Source organism: Ambystoma mexicanum, chromosome 1q, assembly GCF_040938575.1.
Source record: "Ambystoma mexicanum isolate Mex_15411 chromosome 1q, UKY_AmexF1_1, whole genome shotgun sequence".
Classification (NCBI taxonomy): domain Eukaryota; kingdom Metazoa; phylum Chordata; class Amphibia; order Caudata; family Ambystomatidae; genus Ambystoma; species Ambystoma mexicanum.
Window position 1 is genome coordinate 1,213,467,469 of NC_090922.1, and position 27,316 is coordinate 1,213,494,784.

Below are 27,316 nucleotides of genomic sequence, written 5' to 3' on the forward strand. Positions count from 1 at the left end.
ATGGCTTGTCTGTCACAATGGATGTGGATGGCCATATTGTGTGGCACCTGTTGTAATTGGAGATCTCACATGGCTGAGCGCATATTGAGCAAATGAGTGCTTTCTCAAATTACACTTTTTTAATTCTTTCCTCTGGCAAATGCGTTAATCTTGCAAGCAAGCATGCAACTTGCAGAGAAGATTAGGGTAACCCAAGAGAGGATCCCTCCATCTTGAAATCCTTTAGGCCACTGACAGTTCCTGTGCCCCCCCCTACACATTTGTGGAAGTCCATCTATCTTTGGCCGCTGTAGGGAGGTGGAGCGCTTTCTTTTATTTCTCATCCAACTCTTGTCTTTGGTCATTTGCAATGATTTACCTGTTGGGGGGGCGGGGCTATTGGAGCAGGCGTGGCACTTACTTTCAGCCATTCTTCTGGATTTCTTGCAGGGCCACAGTTGCTTGCTATTACCTCATGCCTGTGCAGGATATGGTTGTCCATGTCCTGCTCATGCCCTGTCTGCTGCAAAGGATGTGAATGGCCCTGTTCTTGCGATGCCTGTTCTAATTGGAGATGTCACACGGTTGAGCGCATAGGGAGCAAATGAGTACTTTCACAAATTATACTTTTTAAATTCTTTCCTCTGGAAAAGGCATTAAACTTGTAAGAAAGCATGCAACTTTTATCCACTGGAGACAAACATAGATACTTCTTCGATGGATATTCAGTGGCATTCTTTAATTTGACTGGAGCATGATGAATGTGTAGGGAAATCTAATTCATAAGAAATGATGCAGAGCAAGGCGCCATGTTCAAAACCAACACATAAGCTGCACCCTGCACACAGAATTGCAAAACACATGTGAACTGTTTCACAGTCACTAAAATAAAACTGTATATGACCAGGCAAGAGATAAAGATGTCCAGGTACCGAAAGCATTCTGAAACTGTTATTAAAGTGGATAAACTACATTTATGGAATATATAACATGGAAAATGTAACATCTAAGGGCACAGAGAAATGTACATTAAAACTGGCAATGGGGAGGAAGCACCCTGAATCAATCATCAGCCAGAATTGCACTCTTGACACCTGTATTCTTTTCATGCCACCTCCCCTAAAATGAGATGTGAAAACAAATCTGTGTCAAGTTATAAGGCCAAATCTGTAAGAAATTAACCTTTGGTCCTATTGTGATACAAATCACATCATTTGATTCGCGCCAGAGAGAAATCTCGTGAGCAAATGAGTAAAGTGATAATATGTGAAAATCTACAATATTTAATGCAATAAGTCACTGAGATGACATCACATTAAAAGGAGCAAAAATGGGTGCAGAAGTTACTCGCATCAGACTGCCTCCTTCATTAATATGCTCAATGACTGCAGACGGGTATGCCTACTGTGATTTCACTTTTAGAACACTGTCCAATCACATACATTGACCAATTAGATTGGAGAAAGTATACACACCTAAAAAAGATGAGGTTACTATTCCATATAAGATTCAACCCACAGTCACTCAGGGACAGACACTCACAGACTTGTTCGCTCACTCTCTGATTGATGGAGAGAAAGAAGAATTGATAACTTGGAATGCAAATGCAAATGCAACCTCATTGACAGGCAACGAGATTCAGACTGCAATAAATATATTAGCAGGCGTCCTAGTGATAGCAGTTCTTGTTGGCCATGGCCTAATGCACATGTATCCATTTGTAGTTAGCTTTCACGCATATCATATGATATGGCATTTATAATGCTACTATACACAAGTGTTTTAAGGTGCGAGAATATTAGAAACACCTTATATCCATACAAAAAGAGCAACAATGCATTCACATTGCGGTTGCAGAGGTTGAACATAGGGTGATGTATTTTGCATTTAGCGATAGTGTACAGTCTTATGTTTTAAGTGATGCTCGAGTAGGTAGCTGACACAGGTAGGCATAGGAGATGGAGTCAGAGAAGTGATGCAGTACGGACGAGGTCCAGGGACTAAGGTAGCAAGAGCTTCACCATGTTGGATTCTGGGACATGTTACAGGATGAGTTTTTGGTGACACAAAGGCTCAATGTGGAGCTGCGGCTCTGTCCAGCTAGCCCTGAGACAAGTGCCCCTTCCTTCCCCCCAGAGAGATGTTATGATGCCACTGGCAGCCACACTATGAAGTTAGCAGTTAACTGAGTCCAGCTTCAGAGCTCAGAAAATTTGGGAAAATAATGCTGGGTCCAGGGAGGAAGGATAGGGAAGCACCCCTTGAAGGTTAAATTCATGTGAGCAGGGTTTGGGGTCTGTGATGACAAGAGGCCTGTTGAAGATTTAGAGCACTACTGCCTTCATCCGAAGAGCAGCCATCCTATTTCAACTGCAGATGCTGCACTCTAGGGCTACATGAATACACAAAATTCTGTGTAAGAGTGGTTCCCCGATTTAGTCATTCCTGGGCACCTGGGTTCCCAGATAGATAATGGGGGAGACATGCTAGGGCTGTGCCATATTTTGGACAGGAGGAGCAGAGGTGATGGCAATAAATGTATCTACAAGGTCAGGGAGCTGCTAGTGTGTTGCTCAGTATGTGGTATAATGAGAAGGCCCATTACATCATCAAGGCAGAGTTGACCTCGGTATTCTCACTTTGATCAGGATCCTATGGAAGGGTGCGCATCACGTGATGGTCAAGGATGTTTAATTGTCTAAGAAATGTACTATGGAAACCATGTGCCTGGTAGTTAACCTCCGAGGTTTCACAGTAACAATGTAGTAGGTCACTTGTTTAGGGGAATGTGTTTTAGATAATGGGCCTCATTACACGGTAGGCGGTAAACCATGGTGCTATTAGCACCATGGTTGCCGCCGGTACCATACCGGTACCACCATGGAGGAAAGGAGAATTACCACCCCATTCCAAGGTTGGCGGGGCGGTAATTCCCCCTTTCTCCATGGCCCTTCCCCATTCCCATTTTTGCCCCATAGGGCATAATGGGAATGGGAAAGGAGCTAATTACGGTACCGCAAATTGCGGTACCGTAATTAGCACCAAGGTCCCTTTGCGGTCCCAACTTTAACGGCTGGTCTACACCAGCCGTTAAGGTCGGGTCCCGCAAAGGGACCTCGTAGTAAGGCGGTAAGGTTTAACGGTCACCGGTACCCTTACCGGTGACCGTTAACCCTTACCGCCTTCCGTGTAATGAGGCCCAATGTGTGAGCAATAGGGAAATGAACTATAGGGGATAATTAGAATTGTGTATAGGTGTTAGCCAATGGGGAAGGTGGGATGATGTGGTAATCTTTATTATGCGTAATTTTGTTAATTTGCGGTTTTGCACTATTAAAGATGAAACTTCTTTGGGTGGGGCAAGCTCTGTGCTAGTTCTGTTCTACGGCAGTGTCTGATACTTTTGCATGTAATAAAAATATGTTTTCCTTGCAAATGGTGCATCAATTATTTGACCTATATGGGATTGTTTTATTGTACTTCTTGTTGCTTGGGGGTATTTATTTAAATAAATAATTGATTTACCTATTTATCGGCAGTGCTACATTACCATTTCAAGGCAGATCAGTTAATGGCTTCCAGAATGATTTTGGACAAGTCAGTCACTTGGGCATTCCGGTCTCTCTTGAAGCAGGGTTCAACATTTCCTTTGCGTCGAACACTCTGTATCCTTGTGGTTATTGTTTATGCCAAGTAAATACAAGCTACTTCCAACATAAACAGCATCTTCTTGCCATGCCATATGCAGCGTTATTTAACAGAAGATCCATGTTTCTGAGAATTTGAAATCCATCCCACTACTTACTCACCCACCTCATCAACCCTACGCGTGTCCTACTTTTATGCAGCCAATACTATAATCATACGCACATTCTGCAGCACCAATCCCCTTTTCAATCACAGTGTATCCATCCATGTTTCTGCTTTTGAGCCCCCCTCAGTGTAGACCGGGATGTTGGTTCTGGTCCACACTTCACCACAACACTACATTGTTTAGTTACGGCAGCAGTTTTTCTGGATTTCTGATGTTAGAGTGAAGCAACCCTTTAGACTCGGTCTCCCCATACGCATCGTCACAGCATTCTTCTATTTTGAATGTAAAAGTCTGTCCAGAACCTTTGTGCATCAGGGGTTTGCTTAGGGTGATTTATGTTTGCATGTGGACCTCAGGTAACCAGTGGGTGGCATTCATCACATTGCAAATGGTCTTCAAAAGAATGCAAATAGTGCACTGCTTTCATTTCTTCAATTCCTTCTATGGAGACTTACATTCAAGTTGACTGTCCATTAGTATTAAACTGAATTACCAGCTGAACATCTTCTACCAAAGCATAAACATTTGCTCCAACATCTATAGCACAGCTATAATTAATAATAATTAGATTGCAGTCTCAATAATGTTTTATAATATTATTGTGTCCCTTTATTTTATTTATTTATTTATTTAGAATTTTTGTTTAGTGCTGACCCCACCCAGAGGGTCTCGGAGCGCTTTACATGGTTCAAATATTGAACAGGTGGGAATTGAAAAAACAAATTACAAAATGCTTTCAGTAAAGTATAGGAAGATTAGTATAGACAAGTGAAAGCAGTGGAGGAGGGCAGGGTTATATGAGGGCAAACAGGTATGTTTTGAAACTCTTCCTGAAAGTGGTCGTGGAAGCTGCAGTGCGTTGTGAAGAGGTAGGGTGTTCCATGCCCTGGGTGCCCAGTGGGTAAATGCAAGTTTGCGGAGTGGATCTATAGAAGGTGTTTGACGGGATTGGATGTTGTTTGTCTGGATGACTGGTTTGAGGTTGACATGAAGGTAAGATTGTGTTTTGAGGTGTACAGCTTTGAATACAATGCAGCGTCTTTTGAAGGCAATTCTCTGGGGTATGGGGAGCCTGTGGGGCTGGGCAAGAGCGGGGGCAATGTGTGACTGGTTGGGTAGGTGGAGGATGAGTCTGGCTGCTGTGTCTTATATGACTTGCAAGGGGGGGGAGGATGTTGTTGAGTAGTCCAGTGAGGGTATGAATGCATCTGCACTCTTTGGTCATTCGAATGGGTTACTGATGGAATGGGAATTATCTTTAGTGTAGCACAGTTTTCTCTTTTATTCACACTTATTTCTGTGACATTTGCATATTCTTTCTAGCCCAGAGACTCAGCTCTTTTCTATACGATACCATGGCCCTCATTACAACTCAGGCGGTAAGGGGTTTACGGCGCCGTAAACAGCGCCGACCCTTACCGCCTGAGTACGAGGTCCCTTAGCGCCATGGCGGATTTAACACCTGCTTTTAGCAGGTGTTAAAATCCATGGCGCTAAGGGACCATGGAGTTAATTACGCCACCGTAATTTACGGTGGCGTAATTAACGCCTTCCCCACTCCCATTATGCCCTATGGGGCAAAAATGGGAATGGGGAAGGGTAAATGGGGATTGGGGACTTACCGCCCCGCCAAGGTCGGAATGGGGCGGTAAGTCCGCCAACCACCATGGCGTAAACGTAGTTTACGCCATGGTGGTAAAGTCACGGCCCAGGCGGTAACTTACCGCCTGGGTCGTAATGAGGCTGCATGTCTAAAATGGATGTTTAATTTGAAGCATGCGATTCCAGAAGGAATGGCAAAATAACACCAGTCCTGCTGAACATATATATATATCAATGAAAAAACTTTGTTAAAGGGTCATTATGGTTAAGTTGCACTAATAGAAAACCTATGAAATTCAATGAAAAAACATTGTTATGATATGATATGATGTGGCATTTATAACGTGCCTATACACAAGTGTTTCAAGGCGCGACGCGGCAAGGGGGGGAACACAGGGAGGACAGACAACGATCCTACTAAGCCAGGTATCATTCAGATCGCGCAAGTGCATGGGAAGGGGGAAGGTGGAAAGTGAGGGGCGGGGAGGGAAAGGACATTGCATTACGTGGAAGAGAAAATAAGTAAAGGTGTCAGCCAGCAAGTGGCAACTGCAAAGGTAAATGTGGAATCAGGGTTCAAGTGCTGGTAGTGGGACTGTAGGGATCCAGAAACAGTCTCCAAGTGCATGGGTTGCCAAGCAGGCAGTGCAGGTGATTATGACTGGCGGGGGAGGGACCTGGGCACGAGATCAGAGGGAGGCAAGGGAGCCAGTGCAGTTAAGATTCAGCAGGAGGGCAGCAGGGGAGAGGAGGAGAGAAAGCTGAAGCAAAGAGAAATGTTTTGAGGTGCTTCCGGCACTAGAGATGGTTCTCCTCTAGTTTCAGAGAGGCAAGGGAGGCTGTTCCAGAGGGAAGCCCCAGCCCAAGAAAGAGATCTACCACCAACTTGTTGCTTGGAGAAGGGACTAACCCTGAGGGAGTTGGAGGCGGATGAGAGAAGAGTTTGAGAAGGAAGATATTTGGGAAGAGAGAGTTGAAGGTATTGGAGCCCTAGGCCCCAGAATGCCTTCTGGACAATGCAGAGGGTTTTGAACTTAATCCTCACAGCCACTGGGGGCCAGTGCACAGATTTCAGTCCTGGAGAGATACGATCCCTGGGCTTGAGGCCAAGGACAAGTCTTGCAGTCCTGTTCTGGATGAGGTGCAGAGGGCGGAGAGTAGAGGCAGGCAGATTTAGAAAGAGGCTGTTGCAATAGTCCAGCCTAGAGAGAACCAGATCTCTGGAGACAGTGAGCTTCTGTGGGAAAGAGAGGAAAGGAAGAATACCATTGAGGAGGTGCAGCTGGTAGTGTGACTTTTTAGAGACGTCAGAGATGTGTTGAGCGAAGGAGAGTGTGGAGTCGAAGATGACCCCAAGGTTTTTTGCCTCGCAGGTGGGTGCAGTAATGGGGCCAAGGGAAGCCGGCCAGAGAGAGACAGGAAAGGTGGGAGTGGGTGTGCCAACAAGGAGAATCTCAGTCTTACTGGCATTAAGGCAGAGGTTGTTGGCAGCACACTACTCATGTATGGCAGATAGACCGTCAGTGTTGAGCGAGGGAGAAGAGATGGCCGAGGGTAGCCTGAAAATGAGCTGAGTGTCATCGGTATAGCATTGAAAGTTGGGGCAGAGAACGGCAATGCGTTGGGCATGGAGTGCCAGGTATTGGTTGAACAGCCAGGGAGAGAGGTTAGACCCCTGGGGGACACCACAGGCAGAGAAAACAATAGCGGATAAGAAGGACCCAAGTTGGACCTGGGAGGGTCGTTATGGTTACAAGTAAAACCGAAAAACCTCAGAAATTTGCCAGTTATGATAAGCTAAGCAACCATAACTCTCCACCACCACAGTGCACTGCTAAGACTAACACCAAGCCATCAAAGATGACATCACAAAGTGAACTTATAAGCTGCCAAAAAAGTGCTCTTCCTATGAGTTAAGCAACTTAACCATAACTACACGGCCGCTACCGCAGACTGTGTAATATGTATCTATATATATATTCCAAGCAAGCAACTTGTGCATGCAAACGGACGTTGTGGATGCACTCCACTGCCTTTAAGATCATTAAAACGGAACTCCTGTATCAAAAACCATTGGCAAGGTACCATGTGTTTCATAATGGCCTTGTTGCTTGTTCACATACAATAAAAACAAGGTTAGTTACATTCTATATAGAAAAATACCATCTTTATGGTTGTCCGATAGTTCACATTTTTTCTAGTCCCTTATAGATGTCTTTACCTCGAACAACACCACTAAATGCAGTGTGAAGCTGTCGGCCATTTTGGAGTCGGCTGTCAAAATAGTCACAGTAACTATACAAGTTCAAAGAACAAATGTAACCAGACACAAATAGCTCACATTTAAAAGTGGTGTAATGACCAAATAAAAACATGTTGGTAAACAGATCAGACCATCTAAAGTGCTTAGTACTTAAAAATATCTAAAGTGCTTAGTGCTTGAAAAGTGAATGATGATTGCATGGGCAGTACAACAACCATGATTCCTCCATTTAATGTGCCAAGTGCCTACTCACATCTCTAACAAAACAAGCCCAAAATCTGATGTCTAAAAACATGTTGCAAAAATACTGCTAACTGACCAAAATGTTCCACTGTATGGTATTTAAATCAGCAATTGAAAGAGGTGCATCATATAGAGAACATATTTGGCATGCAAACAAATGTACAATATAACCATGTTACATAATAACATCTCTATTGTACAACCATAATGGACACCAGGGAAGAACGTTTTAAACTATATAGACAGAAACATTTGCATGTTTTGTCACTTAATGTTAAAATACAATTAAAATTCAATCTAAATGCATAGGGTATAACCAAGCTGGATTAAAAGGATACAATGCATAGTGCTAGCCTAAAGGGAAGACGAAACAAGGCGCATAGTGCATTTAACTTGAATAATATAATTAAAGCGCATGGCGTTTTAAAGTGCCATATATAACAAATTCACCCCTGGGGGACTCAATTATATATATTCAATGAATAAACTTGAGTTAATGATCAGTCAAGGTAAAAACATATCGCAAAAGAAATCCTGAAATTCAACGCATTGGTGAACTCATGACCGGCATTAACTCAGCACGTTCCAGTTGATCTCACCTATCTCCCCTATGATAGTATATCCACCATTATGCCATTGTCTATGGTATTGTGAATCCCTACTCTTCTAATAAATATGTGCTCTTGGGCTTTACAATGGGAACTTGCCAAGTTAAGCCGGTTCTTAGTTCCCCAATCCTTTGAATTAAAAATGATATGTTGTAATATGTTTTCCCCTTAACTGATCATTAACTAAAGTATTTTCATTGAATTTCAAGGGTTTTGTCATTCCATAGATTTTTCCTGCACCAAAGGCCATGGCCAGAACTGTATATTGTAGAACACTACCAGACTACGAGCCATGGCCTTTGGCCATGCCCACTGTCCATCGTCGAACACTACCAGTTCGACTAGTTTTTAAATCACTACCTGGACACTAGCCATGGGCTTTGGTGGTGGCCTTCGCCTGTGACCACTGTCCATTTTAGAACACAAGCCAAACCACTAGCCATGGCTTTCGGCCATTGGCAGTGGGCTCTGTCTCTGGCCATGCCTATTGTATGTTTTAAATCACTACCAGACCACTAGGCATGGAAATGGGCACAGCCTTTGTGTATTTTTCAGACCACTAACCATGTGGCCAGGTCTACTGTATATTTTAAAACACTACCAAGCCACTAGCCATGGCCTGTGGCCGTGCCCACTGTATTTAATGCTCATTCAGCCATTCAGCCATGCCCACTCTCTACTTTAAAATGCTATTGTGCCATGGCCAGTGACTTTTCACACCCAACATCACTGTGGCTATAAAAATCTATGATTTGTTTTTATAGCCGTGGTTAGAAAACTACAAATACCCTCGTTGATACCCTTGGTTGCACCCTTGGTTATCTGTAGTCATTGTACCCACGGTTATTGGGAAAAGCAGCAAAAAAATGCTTTCCTGTCCTGCCAGTCCCTCACCAAGGGCCCCCTCCTGTGTGCTGGCTCACCCACTCCCCTGATGGCCTCCTCTCCTCCACTGCCCTCTCCCATTCCCCCACAACACTTGTTGTTTCCGTGATGCAGTTTCAGTTGAAATGTCAGCTGGCTGTGGTTATACCCCATGTTATAACTCAGGATATTGTGAAGAGCCAGAAATGAGATGCGACCACAGAAAGCTCATATTTGTGGCTATAAACTTTTATTCAAAATAACAAGTTGTTGGACAATTCCTCGCTGTCCCTATTGTAAGAGGTATTTCCCTACCCTAGCCAAAACTAAGGTTCTGTCAGATGTCAAGATGTCCAAAGCAAAATCTCCTGTGTCTGAAATACTATTCTGGCCCTCACATTATACAAGTAACTCTAAGGTGAAAAGGGTAATGTCTTTGGCCTTGAAAGTGCACAAATGTTCATGCTCACAACGAAAGACATCACTCCAACACAAAAGTTCACAATGGATAAAGTTCACAGTTCCAGGGGGTTGCTTCCTTCCCCAGGTTTTCTATTCAAGATAATTTAAACTCCTAAGGGTTGCGTCTTCCTTGGAATTCTCTGATCAACAAAAAAACACCTTGCATATAAACCTTGGCTGTTAGTTCCAACTTCGTGGGACACCTGGTGTACTCCCCTTCCAAGTTTCTTCTCCACTTTTAATTTATCTCTTTACTCACATTCTTGGATTTCCCTGGTGCATTCTCTTACCAGGGCTTCCCCATGTGATCCACATTACACACTGGTTTTCTGTGACTGCTATATTTAGTTGTCAGAGCTTTCGTGCATTACTCTCAAGGGCTTGGGTTTACCCACAACAGGATTTTGGGCCCAGCCCTGGATCCCATTGTTCTCTTGTGGGAAGGTGTGACACTGTCCCAGTGGAACAAGACATACCCCCAACGACTAGGGTTGCAGTCAGTGCTCCAAATGAAGCTCTGCTAGCATAATGGGGCAATCACGCCAGGTGTATAACTACTAGAGTCTTTTTGTTCAGGTAACATGAGAAAGGGGAAGGAGCTCAGGAATGTATCTGCTCACAGAGGAAGGGTTCCACCATCTTGGTAATGTTTGGGCAAAACTCCTTCCTGTACATCCTCCCACCTTCTTGCAGAAAAGACACTTTGGGAGCTGACATTAGAAGTCAAAAACTCTTGTTACTTCTGGTGAGATTGGAGAAGGCTTGGAATGTACTAATTAGCTTTTGCAACATGGCTACATAAGGAGGTGAGACCCCCTTAGTTGGACCATCTTTGGCTGAAAAAAGAAGACAAGGATTTCCAAGGAAAAAGAAAGTGCAACTTCACACATTTCAGGGGAACGTTTAGTCACCTGCTGCTGGAAAAGAATGCCTGCTGCTGGATCGATGGCACCCAGAACTCTGGTCCACTGTAAGTTATGTTATGTTATGTTATCATATCTTGTAAAGCGCACAGTCGCCCGAAGGTATCATGGTGCTAGGGAGAGCAAGAACAGATGCATAGCAGAATCAAAACAAGTGTGTTTTAACCTTCTTTCTCCAGGTAATTGCGAGTTTTTTTTAATGACAGGCAGAAGACTATTCCACAAGGCAGCTGTAGCGACAGAGAAAGCCTGACCACCAACCCGGTCGTGGTTGTGTTTAGGCACTAAGAGCTGTTCCGTAGTGGCAGAGTGAAGATTGCGGGTAGGATGGTAGCGGGTGAATTTGGCCTGTAGATATTCAGCTCCCTGACCATGAAGGGCCCTGTGAACCATACACAAGGCCTTGAACTCCACCCGCTGGGCCGCCGGGAGCCAGTGTAGAGACCGCAGCACGGGAGAGATGTGAGCACCATAAGGAGCATCAGTGGCTACCCGAGCGGCCACATTTTGGAGCCGTTGCAGCCGTTTAATCAGGCTCTTGGGCTGTGCAAAATACAGGGAATTACAGTAGTCTATCCGTGATAGTACTAAAGCTGCTACCACCGGGGGACGCAGTGGAGCCAGGATCAAAGGCAATACCTTCCTAAGCACATGTATGTATGCAAATACTCTCTGGAAAACATACTGGATGGGAAGGGCCGTGTAATGACTTTCCTTTCCGCTGAGACTCTGAACAGAGTCTCACAAAAGCTTAGAATCAAATGGAGCAGCCTTGGGCTCTGTTTCCTGCTTCAAATTGCTTTCAGGCCATCACAACCACTCACAAGTTGTTTTCAAACCACGAGACCCGATAAAGTTGCATTTGACATTCTACACTTTGAAACTGCGTCAATCCTTTGTGAGCTGCCCAATCAACCACTGCATACTGTTTTTTCAGCTTGGAGTCAATCGCTGCTACAGAACTGTAATGCATTATTGGACTAAATCTAACGAGGTCACCCCTGCAGTGGAATCAACATATTAAGACACCCTCGGAGCATTGACTCGCCAGAATCTACGCATCCCATTTCCAACCTTCCTTTGAATCCCAAACTGGTCAGCACTGTATTTGCCTGTTGGCAAACTGATTTGGCCATCTCAGCACTTAATCAACCCCATTGAAATTGCCCAGGTGACTGGCTCAACACTGTCGAGGTCCAAAAAGAATATTAAAGGTTTACACTGTGTTTCTTTTCCCAGAGGCCTAGTTGTGTGGGCCCCATTGTAAATTAAGACTCCACACCTTACTTTTTAAAACTACATATGTTTAAAATTGGACCTTGCTGCAAAGACAATTGCTTGCATGCCCCTGCCTTGATACCCAGAGTGACCGTATGAATCACAAATCTGCATATTGTGTTTATTTCATTACACAAGTGGCCTCTATTAGTTTCTGTACCTTTTTAGCTTGATTAAACTCTTCTACTTTTTATAGATCCTTGATAGAACATTTCTTTTATGTTGGCATCACAGTACTATTGTTGTTTTGAGAGCTTCCCTGCTGTCTAACACCGCCTCTTGAATATCATAGCCTACCTTTGAGCCATGCTACCTTATGGGGGGGCAAAGGAGGTGTACCATCTATGTCAAGCCTTTTTCAGCTTTATGATTGAGATCACGGGTGGTTTAGTAATAGTGTGGGGCAGAGTATTAGTGCAGACACCACTACTCATCCATGTACTCCTGCATGCCGTTAGTCATTTTATCACACCACAGTAGAGCAATAGAGTAATGCTACCTTTATGATCTGCATTGTGATTTTCACACCCTGCACAATCCGCCCCACTCATAGAACAGGAGGGCAAATGCCGGCAACTGGATCCAGTAGAAACTGTCTTCTGCCAGAATACAGTTAAAGTTGCCACTGGTCCCCTTCCTATTGTTTTTTTTATTATATGTTATTGTTTAAAGTGCAGACCTAGCTCCAGAGCAGCGGAGCTCTGTACAAAGCTGTGAGTTGAGGTCTTTGCGTAGGTATCTCCTACAGTGTCATCCTGGTTTGAGCAAAGTAATCAGGGCTATCAGTGAAGTCAGAGGTGTTCAAATGACACATTCCTGAACACTACACTACTTTCCACTTCATGTTAGTAACATAACATGGGAAGGTAACAATTATTGAAACCCCATGGTCTGCTGAGTATGAGGGTTGTTGGGCAGCCACAACGTGATTTTCATAGCTGGTAAAACTTGGGAGAAACTGAGAGGGCCTCCCTAGCCGTTGATAGTGTGGTAAGATGTCACATTAAGATGACAGAAGATGACATCCAGTGGGAGGAGATAAAGGGCTGCCTCAGCTGCTGCAGGTTGACTGTACAGAACATCAGAGTTGGGACGTTTCTTAGGTGGACAGTGCCGTGGAAAAATGTTACTGAAATGAGAACACTCGCGAATGCTTTGTGAAGAGATGAGAATTAAACATGAAGGATTACTGTATTACTTCCAGTCTGGGCTGCACAATCCTTCGCTGGCTTGGCTTAGATCCGGGCTGTCCAACTTCCGGTTTTGAGAGCCGGAATTCTGACTGGTTTTCAGGATACCCCTCACAAATATACACAAGGAAAAATGTGCATACATTTAGAATCATTGTGTGCACATTTATCTCAAAAATATTAATGAGGGGTATCCTGAAAATCTGGCATGGATCCAGCCCTTCAGGCGTGGTGTTGGACAACCCTGGTTTATTTAGAGGACCCCACGTTGAATATTTATATGCTGGGTAACCAGATGGGCTTTCCCCTGACATGCTGAAACCTGCATATCCTTACTCACTGCAAGCAGTGACACAAAGCTTTGTAACCCTGCTCACGCCATTCATTGGTGGTCCACAACAGGCTAACTCTGCTTAAAAAGGACCCTTAATAAGGACTGTAGCTTTAGTTGCAAGGGTTGCTCACTGCTACGCTGATAACTTTTAGGAGGTTCAGGGAGTCTTCTAGGGAAGGCTTGAATGTGTCGCTTGTATGCAGAGACACTATGGAGATAATTGAGGAGCAAGGGAGCCTCCTAGAATGAGCTCATACATTCTGTCCCCATACACCAATGTATCAGGGAAAGTGAGAACAGACGGAGAGGAATGCAGCATAAGACCTTTGTCTGAAGATGTTTGTTACTTTGTCATGCTCTGCCTGTGCTGCTATTAAAGAGCTAGCATGTTAACCTCACCTAAAGAACTTGGTGGATCATTGCCACAGCAACAAATACATGAAACAAATGTGTACATTACAAAAGGGAAACAGCTGTCATTGCTATGTTGCAGCATGAACAGTCACTAGCAAGAATATTTAAAAACAGCCTCCAAGTGCATATAAATGGGAATTTAACGGTTAGTGTTCAACACTGCTGTCCTCGCTAGAAAAAAAACATCTTTGAAACAGGTGACTTTTCAAACTCTATGAATATACATTTGTTTTGGACAAATTTAAGATTAAAAAATGAGTATTCTCTAAGGGAGGCCAAGTTGGGTAAACGTTACCAAGATGTATTACTGGTACCCTACACTATGAACTCCCTGCCCAAATACGTACCTCCCCTTCAAATAGCTACTGTAGCTTAAAACCTAAAGTTCTACATTTTCCCTATTGAACATACATGTCTTATCTTCCTTTACTGCACAGAACAAGAGCATGCCATGAAATGAGCCAATGAGAAGAGAAAGATCACCTAAGGTACAACATAGAATCTGCCCATAAATAGCTGTGTTGCTACACACATCGGCTGATGCACAAATACACTGTCGGACCACCATGTCTTGCAAATTGCTTCTGCACATGGGCTCCAATGGGTGTGAGTTACTGCCTCGAAGCAGAAATTACTCACTGTGCCCTTAGCACCTGCACTAAAAGGGTCAATGGGCCTCATTACACGGTAGGCGGAGAACCATGGCGCTGTTAGCGCCATGGTTCATGCCGGTAAATACCGGCACCGCCTTGGTGGAAAGGGGAATTGCCGCCCCATTCCAAGGTTGGCAGGGCGGTAATTCCCCCTTCCACCATTGCCTTCCCCATTCCCATTTTTTCCCCATAGGGTTCTATGGGAATGGGGAAGGCGCTAATTACGCTAGCGCAAATTGCGGTACCGTAATTAGCTCCACTGGTCCCTTTGCGGGTTGGTTTTTAACGCCTGCAAAAAGCAGGCGTTAAATTCCCCAACCCGCAAAGGGACCTCGTAGTAAGGCGGTAAGGGTTTACCGGTACTGGTATTTAAAATACCAGTACCGGTAAACCCTTACCGCCTACCGTGTAATGAGGCCCAATGCCTTATAATTAATCCGTGTGCCCATGGCACCTGGAAGCTTGCCACTATGCTGTACATTAATCAAATAAATTAATAAAATGTGCCTTGAAACACAATGTTTGCTGTAAAGTGTGCATTACAAATAACCAATTAAAGAAAAACAACAACAAAAACGCTACTTTAGTGCTCAAAATACTCAGTGTATCTTAATGACTGGAAGGGTGCCTCTATGTGCTATAATTGCTCTGTGTGCCCGCAGCACCTGGGAAGATGCACTATGCATGTGTCTATAACTAGTAGCACACACCCAGGGTCGCACTGGGGCATTAAATTAGCTCCGGCACCAGTGAAAATGTGGCCCACAATCGCCAATGGAAATTCGTTCCTCTTGTAACAGACTGAGTTGTTGAAAATTGGGCGTTTTCTAAACATATTTGTTTAGTAAGATTGGTCAAACACATTCGCTGCACAGTGAAACAACTCATCAAACTGGCCTACTTTGGTCAACCAAACTGGCCTTGCAGTTTGGGCATTGCCCTATTGCCCCATAGGCCAGTCTGGATCGAGCCAGCAGCCACCTACTGGATCATACTGAGCGTGCAAACACACCTGGACAGCAAGGACGGACTGGGGCATAACATTGTCATGGGCACCAACGACAAAAGTGGCACACAGCTGCAAATGGGGATTCATTTCTTTTGCGACACTGATTGAATAGTACTCAAGGGGTCGTTTTTTGATAAAATGTGATGCAAATTGTGCATTTTGAAGAATATTTATTCAGACACACCAGTCAAAACTATTAGCCGCATAGTGAAGTAACTCATCAAACTGGCATACATTGGCCAAAAAAATAGCCCATTTTGACTCAAAAAACAGGCCCACATAAGAATTTAGCGTTTTTGGTTCAGCCCTGGGCCTATTGCCCTATAGGCCAGTCTGAGCCTGGACAGATTGTGTCATGGCCAAGAAATACCCAACCAACAACCACAATGTACAGTCATACTCATGAGTCAGGATGTAGTAGTGGTGTATGTTACTCACCCACAGACCTGTACCTGATAAGGCTCAGGATCGGCCTTACCCGTAAGTGTTTGCCTTTAACATTGATCATTCGCAGCTGTCCACTTCCTAATAAATGCGATCCATCAGCAATGGACTGACCCTTGTCTTTCACTAAGCTACAGTGATGACATTTGCGAGGTTCATACCTTTGATCTGCACGTGTTCCATGATTGACTGTGATGGTTTGTTCCCATCCAGCTTTCGGTTCCACAGGTATGCATTCCAGAGCTGGCTTTGCCCATGCCTTGGTGCAAGACGGACATGCCCCATGGTGGGTTGGTCTGAATCTATGACAATGGGACTATTTGGCTTAAAAGGTTCTTGTTCCTGTGACGTCAGCGGTCATAATATCGTTGGGTGCTTTCCTCAGACGGTTTGCTTGCATATGGAGAGAATTGTTGTAGAGGGTTCACCTTGCGCAGTACACGCAGGGCTTGGTCCATTGTAGAGGGTACCCACTTCCATAGAGGTGCAATTAATGCCTTTGAATGCAATGTTCATGACGGTGCCAGCACATGCCCTGCGAGTGTCAACCCCCAGTTGGCATCTTTGCTTCCTCTTACAAGTGATTGCTTTCCATAGCAGTGCACCCATTATTCAATGGCCATCTGCAACATCTGTGCCAGGTGCAGTAATGCAGCCGTCCTCAAGCAGCCCCTTCAAATGCGCGTCTTTCCTCCTGCCAGTGCCCCTGTAGTGTTGCTGGGTAGAAGAGGAGAGAGAATTTGCCAGCAGGTGGAGGTGGGCTCCCACAATGACATGGCAGGAGTTCTATGAGGACCAGGCTGGGAGATGTAGGATGCAACCCTTTCTGCTGGCAAGTGTTTTAAGTGCTTGACCAGCAACGCCGTGGCAATGATACGTGATTGAGACTGTATCCGCCTGGAACAGTGTACCCATGTGGACTTTGCACAGAGCTTCCAAATGGTGAAACTTCTGGTGGCGTGTTGCATGTTGCATGGATGACATCTTGGGGAGTTTTGAAGCAGAAATAGTGTGCTCTGTTTCAATGTCATTGCCATTTTCTGGTGAGCAGAAAGAGCAACATGTGCAAGCCACTCTGAGTCACGTGCATGTCAAATACCAATCAATCTTGCACGCGGGCATGACAGACTGTCCAGTGGGAGGCCCCAGGGCACCCGAATGAGCTACTGGAGAGAAGATTCATGCACAACTAAGGGCCTGTGTGTGTCAAAGGTGTAGTAGCAATTCCTGCAGAGGAACGGCAGGACCTGGGGATAGGTGGCATGGTAGCTGAGGCATCAAGCCTCACGTTTGATGACGTGGTTCACCGAGACCGACACCGGCATGCTGCTGTCCTAACTCTTACCTCTGCAGAGCAAACGGCTACGCTCTGGCCTCATTGAAGGTCGTTTATTGTGCAGACTATGCTATTTTTCCTGAATCTGAAATGAGATGAGTATAATAGTGGCAGAGGAAAGAGAAGATCACATTAAGAGTGAAATGCACCAGCAAAGTAAGGTGCAATTCCGGGTTGGCTCAACTGGGGTGGCAATCATGCTTTAATGTATGCATCAGTGGCGTAACAGGGGCCCCCGCAGCCCCCGCGGTGTGGGGGGGCCCAGGGGCTGCGGGGGCCCCCACGCCATCGTCACTGAGAGGGGCCGCCTCTCCCAGTCCCAGCACAGCAATATCACTGACTGTGTTCTCTCAGTCAGAGCAGCAGCCCTCAGTGGCACCATAACCCAGAGAGACTACGGTCTGGCCCTCTGTCTCTGGGTCTATGGTGCCGTTGGGGTGCTGCACTACTGACTGTCTGCACTGCAGTGGACCCGGCGCCTGGGATTGGATTTGGGATGCACACTCACACACGTGAAGTTTAGTTACTGTCGCTCGGCAGGCTCAGCTCAGGCAGGCACACTAACTTGCCTTGCAGATTTGCTGAGCTGAGCCTGCGCGTGGGCTGCATCATGCTGCAAAGCGCATGCGCAGCTGGCAAGCTAGCCCTGCCTCCGCACGAGCCGAGAGCGAGTCACACGGCCCGCCCGCACCCTGACACACTACGCATGATTGTGTAGTGAGACTTATGTTGTTGCCGGCCCGGGTGATCCATTGTAATTCGGCAGGCAGGATCGGCTTCAGTTTGAAAGGTCGTCAACTAAGGTAAGTTATTTTTTTATTTTAATTTAGCAGCAGGGGCACTGGGCAGCCTTACTATGATGGTGCATGCATGCGTGACTATTGGCCGGGCTAGGATGGGGTGCGATGGCACTCTCGTCTTCATTTTTTTTTTATGAAACACCCCCCTTTCATCATTTGTTTGACACGCCCACCCAGGAGTCCGTAAACATACAGCCCCCTGTACAACGCTACAACACTTCTTATCTGGGCAAGACCTCTGTGTATTGCGCTTTTTCGCAGAAGCATCTTCTGAATCGGATGCGTTGCACTATTTCATGCTTATATGATGCAAGCGTTTACTGTGGAGGATACATGGGGGGGGGGATGCTGACGGCGCTTTCCCAGGGAGCTGAGAGGCCATTAGCCCTCTCTGGACCAGCCTAATAACCGGAAGCGCACTAGTGCCCGGGGTGACCGTAGCCCGTTGCGGCCTCTTGCTGACACTTCGCAGTGGGTGGGCATGAGGCACAGCCATCAGCCCACATGAATACACAAAATGGAATCAAATGCCCTGTTATCCTGGCATCGCTTGCGCTGTCACTCTCTGCTCTGCGCCTATTACTACAGACTAGAACCACGCCGACATGCCCTGGCGAAGGGAAGGCGTCGCCGTGTCTGTTTTCTCATTTGCTGCCTTACATTCTGCTTGAAAATCCAACAGACACTCTCTTTACAAATTGAGTCTGTTGGATCCAATTGTGGTATATCTTGCTTTTGAACACTGCACTTTTTATGTCGCGCCGGAAAAGGGAAATGCTACTGGTAAAATAGCAACATCACCTGAAATAAAATCACCAATGTGCCGGCTTTCGATTTTCTTTTGTTGGTGGTGTTATTTGATGTTTAGGTTATTTATTACTTTGTATTTATTGGCCATGTGTTATGTTCTTGCTTTTCAATGACATTATAAAAGGGATGCTAGGCAACATAACCTCTGCCGACAACCCCCTCACCTCTTGGGTCATGCTATCAGAGCAGGCTTACATTTCTGCCCACTTCCTCCCATAATTTAGTAAATTATGACTGTACATTGAGTTAAGGGACAACCATGTCTACTATACATGTGTAACGTAAGCCTGTTGGAAATGGTGCTTTTTATTGGTTGAGAGTGTAAAATATTATGGGCCTGCTGCCCTGCCCTGATTCACAAAAACATTTTACAGGGGGAAACGTCACCCCCCAAAAAAACGTTTTGCAAATCATTGCAAAGGACATGCTGCACGCACTTAATCAGTTTTGTTAATTATGTTTGTACTAGGCCAGACACTTCACCACTGCACTTTATAACTTGATGAAAAATGACAAACAACTAAAGGTGAAATGTTTTATTTCGGTTCTGCAAGTCCCAGGGAAAACATTTGTATTGGTTCTTGAAGTTTAAAACATGCACACCATTTAAAGTTTTAAAAACCACTATGGGGGACGGAGTCCACCCACTTTATTCAGGTGGTGTACTCAGTCACACCCAGCTATTGAATGTCCTCTTTGAATTCATGAATTAAATCCGACCTTAGTGATCACACCACAGTTGTCAGGTTTGTAGGCCAGACACTTCACCACTGCACTATATAACTTGATGAAAAATGGCAAAGAAATAAAGATGAAATGTTTCATTTCGGTACTGCAAGTCCCAGGGAAAACATTTGTATTGGTTCTTGAAGTTTAAAACATTCACACCTTTTAAAATTTTCAAAAACACTATTCGAAGAAAATATCCCCTCATAACTTTTGTGTGTTTGTTGATTTTATGAAAGACAAATGCCATTTGTCCTGTTTAATTTGGGTGGTTATGCAAAGCCAATTTAATGAAATGTGCATATTTCACCTTGATATGCTAATTTCTGGTGACATCACCTCCTATTGCATTTGTTGATGAGTCCCCCACTTTAATTTTTAGGACTTGACTTGATACACATGTGAATGGGTTTGTTCCTAGAAAACAAGATGTTCATTGTTTTTTACCTTATATGACGTATATGGTAGGGTGGGGTGTGTGGACGGTAGAAGTTGATGAAGCAGAGCTACGTGTAGCAGAGGGTAGGTATACCGACAAAGCCAAGCGCAGAGAAGAGCAGGCACGCGCTAAAGTTCAAAAGACAATCATGTAATCATGGGACTGCTAGTTTTGTGCATGTGACGTGTTTCTTCATTTATTTACCGGCCTGATTCCTCTGGTGGGGTTGACTACTAGAACATCTAGTCTGGGTGTGCAGTTTAGAACCGGCTGACGAGGTGCACCGGAAAGGCACCTCTTGGCCTGATAGAAAGACAGCGAGAGAGAAAGGGAAACCAAGAGAGAGTGGGTGGGGGAGAGAGAGCGAGGGAGGGAAAGAGAAGAGAGAGAGTGAGAAGGAGAAAAACGGGGAGAGGGAGAAGTGCAGGGAGAGATAAGAGTGAGAACATTGTACTTGAGTGCAGATGCTCGTCAAGGTATGAGTGGGACGAATGGCTCGTAAATATACGAGTGGAGCAAATGTGTATGGGCGGAGCATATCGTGGTGGGCATGGTCTAAACTGGTGGGCGGAGCATACCTATGTTGGGGCAGAGTTTAGGGGGCCCCCATTGGGAGGTCTCGCAGGGAGGCCCCCACATTTTGTGTTACGCCACTGGTATGCATATGGGGTTTGAAAGTATAATCTCTAATCCTTATAATGGTGAAAGGGAAAATATGGCTTAATTCATTGTGAAAATATAGACAATGGTAACAGGTGTCACAGTAAACCTCTGATTCATATTTTGCACTGGAATATTGAAAGGACATGTATGGATCAGTCCGGTTCTTTGCGTGCGTGAGAAGGAGTTGTGAATTTCAGCAGTGAATTAGGAAAACTGACAGAGGAACGTAAAAGAAATCACCTTGTTGATATTGTGAAACAATTTTAATGTAGATTTGATACATTTTACACAATTGGAATTCAGATATTCAGCATGCGCTAGATTGCTGAAGCCAGAGGCGTCGATGGGGTGGTGGGGTTAACGGGGGGCCTGCAGCCCTGGGTCATTTGGTTGTAGCCTCAGGTAGAAGCTCAGGGGCCACAATCAAAAGGCTAGCTAGACCCGTGTCCCGACAGTCGCAACCTTAGCCTAGCGCCGGATCCTTTCCAGTCCTAGCAACACACCTGGCTGAATCTCCTTGAGAATTGTTTTATAATGGAGTGTAATTAGACCTCCATGTTCTCTTTGATTGTATCTGTAAATGCGCGTGCATATTCCTTCTTGGCCATGATGGGAACGGGCACAGGCATGGAACTGCTGGGGAGAGCAAGATAACGTTAACCAATATCAAGAGGAAAGACTTTCAAGACCAATCCGCACTCTCTGCCAACAAAGCAATATGGCCACCATCTGGGTGACATGCTGAAACAAACACATGGGTGTCTGGATTGATCCGGGTGTGCGGCATGTATGCCAGCTTTGCTGCTTCAAGGTACCTTTTAGCAGAGCTGCACTGACCACATCACCCAATCTTCGATTGCCCTGCACTGTCTCCCCGTGTAACCATGTATGGAATTCCACGATCCCTGACTAGGGTATGGAGGCAGTCAGGGTGTCATCCATGAGTTTGCCAGATCTAGCAGTGTGCCAAAAGCAATGTGTAAAGTTATGCCGTACCACATAAACGAGGCTGAATCTTATATTGATTTAAGCACGTTTACTGCCAAGTCGTGCAAGTTACAGATGATATATTAAAATACAGTGCAGGGTTTAAGACATCTACCAGCCCCCATGTCAGCTCACCCCAACCGTCACTGCTAGAACTCTCTCGCCTTCACATTCTATACCTCACGGAACATTCTACCTTGATGACCTCACACAGTGAGTTGCTTCAACACATTGAGCAATATGTATTAAGATCACACTACATATAATTAAGATCACTACACAATGCCACTCTAGTGTCAACAAAAAACTGTCCTCTGAAATCCTTCAAGGGAGACCCCTTCAAACTGAAGGCCAACACCTCAGAAATGTTCTTCCCCAAATCTCTGCCAACAGACTGACTTCTGGAAATTCAGAACAGGTGTGAAAGCAAATCTCATGCCCGTTCATGTACAGTTGAAACAAGTACAGTTGATAGACCCACTTGATCAACACAACAGAAAATTCCCCTAATAGTGTGACAGTGCCTCTAACCTGTGCAAATACTGGTGATAGGACCTCTCACTCAGCATAGATACAATAACATCACAATGCAATCAATCTGTTCACTCTTTTCTTGTCCTACCTCTGCCTACTCCCATTGTTCCCCTATTTCTCTCCTTGCAGTTTGCTGGAAGCAGCAGTACAGTAGAAAGTGCTCACACACTGTAAGTCCTGTAAACATGGGACATTTTTGACATATAAATAAAATTCGAGAATAGGATCAACGCAAGTGATTCCTAACCTGGACAAAGTTCAGGTTTGTGGGAAACACATCGGTTGCCAGGGGTGCTCCTTAAAAATTAATCTCACCGCCACTGGAAATGGACATGAGCAATAATGAACAAATACATATTCAAGTTTTGTTTGTTTAAATAAATCTGATACTGCAATCCTTGAGTGATCATCCCATTCATTTTAGAAAGGTATATGGTTCCACAAGACGCCAGTGAATTCAAAGGATTTGCACCAGTGGGGCAGCGCTACACCTGCTGTCCATATGTTTGCTCTGATAATGCCTTCATGGTGGGGCAAGTTCAAGCCCGCATGTCCAACTGATACAAACCCATCCTTCCACTGTTTTGTATGTATATGGGAAGGTGTTAAGGCATTGTGAAGCGTGTCAATGCTGGAACGTTAAATATATATATATATATTTTTTTAAATATATTTTTATTTTATTTTAAATGAAAACAGTACAAAACAAACTTGTGGTATTATGTACAATAGGTCAGTTGACAATTAAGAAAACACAACACTGCACTCCCCCCCTCCCCCCCAAGAGCCTATCAACAGGGTGGTTCTGTATCGACTTGGAGTGGCCGGGTGTCTTCCTCCTCCGAGGCAGTAGGTTCCCCCTGCACCCCAAACAGACCAGTAACTAACAACCTCCAGGCTACTAGGTTGCCCACATCCCCCTCCCCGCATTTACTGCATGCTTCTTGCCAGACCATGGTTTCAGCTTCCGCCCATTTTTGCAGGTCCCTCCACCACATCTCTATCCTGGGTTTGTAGCGTTGCTTCCAGTTCATGGCTATCCTCCTCTTAGCGAGTATATACGCTAGGTCTCTCAGTTTCCCCAGATGTCTGGTGTTCTTCGGTCTGGGGAACCCCCCTAGGAGGCAAGCCCAGGCCGTGTCAATGCTTATCAGGACCCCTTTGTCTGCTAACTTCTGTGACATTTCTCCCCAGAAGACTTCGATTACTGGGCAGGACCAAAACATATGCGTCATGTCCGCGTCCTCCTCGTTACATTTCGGACATGCTTGTCTGCCTGTGTTCGCAAACTTGGCTATCCTTTTGGGGGTCATGTACGCTCTGTGCGTGATATATAGTTGGATTTGCTGTAATCTAGCATTTCTGGACACTTTTTTATGATATCCCATAGCCCGTTCCCACATCCCATCAGTCATCTGCGTCCCCACCTCCGTTTCCCATTCTAGTCTCAAATCCATCAGGTCCTTTCCCACCCGGGACATCACCACCTCATACAATCTGGAAATCTCGTGTCCGCCCTCTGATATATCATATATCGTGTCAATCAGGGCGTCCGGATCCTCCGCTAACACCGTCTCAGGCCAAGATTTTCGGATAATCCGTACCAACCTGAGGTATGTAACGTATTGGCCCCCATGCAACCCAGTCTCCTCTTTTAGGTCTGCAAAATCCTTGATGGCCCCATCTTGCCATATATCTCCTAACGTGGCCAACCCAACCGATTCCCAGTATATTCTGATCATTTTCCTAAGTTGGCTATCCCCCGCAGTCAAGGCGACCAGTGGCGCCAGCGGCGAACACGGGTCCAGGCTTTCCAGTAGCCGACATGCTCTACGCCACATTCTCCACCCAAGTAACAGCATGCCAGGGCGAACATTTAAGTCCTGTCTAGGGACCCAGATGATCTCCTTCAAATAGAACGGGGCGCAATCTGTCCCAACCAACCTAGACTCGGGAGATTCCTCATCAGAGAGCCACTGTGTAACATATTGCAATTGGCTCGCTACATAATAGGCCTCAAAATGCGGTAATCTGATCCCTCCTTTATCGTGAAAGTTTTGCAGCTTCCACAGTGCCACTCGGTTGCGAGTGCCGTGCCATAGGAAGTCCCTGCACATACTGTCGAGTTTGGTAAAGAACCTCCTAGGTATTAAGTATGGTATGTTGCTGAAGAAATGCAACAGTCTAGGCAGGACAACCATTTTAAGCAACGCCGCCCGCCCCATCATCGCCAGCGGCAGCTTCTCCCAAAATCGCATGGATGCACGGATTTTATCCACAGCAACTACAGTGTTATGCAGATGTTCGTTTACCACAGTATGATATATGTCTATTCCGAGGTATCGGAAGGACTCGGTCGCCCAAGGCACGGGTAATACCGGTAAACGTTCCGTGGGGACCCTCGCATAATACCCTAGGGGGAACATGCTCGACTTGCCGGGATTAACCGCTATGCCGGACAATTCGGCATACTTCTGCATGACCTCCAAAACATACTGGAGGTTCTCCTCCGGATATTTTAGGTACAGCAGCAAGTCATCGGCATATAGGGATATCAAGTGGCTCTCTCCTCCCACCTCGATGCCCACCAGGTCATATTGCTGTCTAAGATATACCGCTAAGGGTTCCAGGGCCAATATGTATAACATCGGGGACCAAGGACATCCCTGCCTAGTACCCCTACCAAGGCGCCACTTCTCGGATATCACCGATCCCGTGCGTACCCTAGCCGTTGGCTGGCTATACAGCAGCCTCGCCCATCTGATATAGCCTGGCCCGAACCCGTATTCCCCCAGGACTGCGAACAGCCACGGCCACCTCACCGAATCAAATGCCTTGACTGCGTCTAAGGAAATCACTGCCATTTCCTCATCCCTTCTGTTCCCTTCTTCGATCACCCTGTGGAGCCGCCTGTGATTATGGGCTATATTCCTGCCAGGAACATAACCTGTCTGATCCGAGTGTATCAGTCTGCCGATGACCTTGCGTAGCCTGTCCGCCAGGACCGCTGTCAGGATCTTACTGTCTTGGTTCAACATCGACAGCGGTCTGTACGACCCACAGTGTTGTCTCGGCTTGTTAGGCTTGGGAAGCGGCACTATCAGCGCCTCTCTGAGCGTGTCCGGCAATCGGCCCTCCTCAAATGATTCATTATACATCTCCAGCATAGGGGGGAGTATCTCTGCGCTATATGTTTTATAGAACTCACTCGGGAGTCCATCAGTGCCCGGGGTCTTGCAAGTAGGCAGCCGCTTCACCACCTCTTCCAGTTCATCTAGCGTAATGGGACCATCTAACTCCTCCCTTTCCTCTGCACTAATTCTAGGCAATTCCATATCTTCCAGTGTGTCCCTGATCTTATCCAGATTGTCTTCCCCTTTGTCCTCGTACAGCGCTTTATAATAATCTAAGAAAGCAGCGTTAACCTCTTCCTGAGTGTGAGCCTCCTCCCCATTTTCCTTTTCTATCATCGTAATCGGGGCCCTAGGGGTTTCCCTCTTATAAAGCCATGCTAGTAGGCGACCAGTTTTGTCACCGCCTGCATGCTGCCTCTCCACGTATTTCCTGTAGTTGAGGTGACAAAGCCGCTCCCAAAGCTCCGAGCATCGTTGCTGTAATTCAAGTACTAAATCTGTGTCCCCCCCCGCTCTGGTACATTCACGCTCCAATTCTTTCTCCACTTTCTCTAGCTCAGCTAGAACCCCCCCTTGCAGGCCCTTTGATTTGGAAATAGCGTCGCCCCTCAATACCACCTTAAAGGCCTCCCAAAGTGTACTAGCCGAATCTACACTGCCCGTGTTCTCCTCAAAGTACCGTATAATCGCCTCTCTAATATCCTCTCTGAAGACCGGATCTCTAAGCGCCTCCGCCCGAAGGCGCCATGTTGGTATCCGCCCTCTGGGGCGGCCATATTGCCAGGCCATCACCAAGGGCGAATGGTCCGACAGGACCCTCGCTCTGTATTCAATCTGAGTAGTTGCTATCGCCACTTCTGGCGTGGCAAAGAAATAGTCTAGTCTCGTATGCAGCTGTTGAGGGGCCGAATAATGAGAGTACTGCAAGGCAGTGGGGTGTTTCAATCTCCAGACATCTTCTAGTCCAAAATCGTCTAATAGTACCCGTAAAGCCCTAGCCGCCGGGGTGGGCCTGTCCACTTTACTATCGGACCTATCTGTCTTGGGGTCAAGAACACAGTTGAAGTCCCCCCCCCAGATAATCGGTTCCTCTGCGCACGGGCCCAGGCGTGTACATAAAGTCCTGAAGTATATAGCAGTATTCTGGTTGGGGGCATATGTATTAATAATACTCAGTCCTCTGTTCTCAATCAGTGCCCTTAGTATTACCAGCCTACCCTCCGTGTCTACCTCCTCTCGTATAATTCTAAGTGGGACATGCGGGGCCACCCAGATCAGCACACCCCTGGCATAGGCCGAGTACGGGGAGCCCACCACCGTGCCACTCCATTTTTTCTTTACAAGGTCTAGTTTATGTTTGGTCAGGTGCGTTTCTTGTAGCAGGGCAATGTCGATCTTCTGTCGTTTAAGATACAACATGACTTTATTTCTTTTCAGGTAATTATTGAGTCCACGGACGTTCCAGGTGGCAATCTTAAGGTCTCCCATGGCAATTATGTGTCCTCCCACCCCATTTACAGGAACCTCCAGCAGTTCGCATGACACAGAAGGTGTCCCACTGCAGCCACTCCGCGAATAAGCTCATTCCCCAACTAACTACACACACAACCAAACCCCAACTCCCTTTCCCCTCCCTCACCCGCCCTCCCCCCAACATCACACGCCCCAACTGTTGCCCAGCTTCAACAACAGAGCTCAGGCACCCCCACATCTAGTTCCGCAATCACCGATCAGTGCACGGAGCCCAGTAGGGTGAGGTCGCCCTAATGGCCACCTAACCTAAGCTATTGTGGGGAAAGAGTATCGC

The 27,316-nt window shown here is 45.9% G+C and overlaps 1 protein-coding gene across 3 annotated transcripts in view; it reads right to left on the reverse strand.

Moving 5' to 3' along the window:
• The window catches only part of PDE4B (phosphodiesterase 4B), a 2,420,935-nt gene that overhangs the window by 1,121,032 nt on the left and 1,272,587 nt on the right, over positions 1-27,316 (reverse strand). The window lies entirely within an intron of this gene.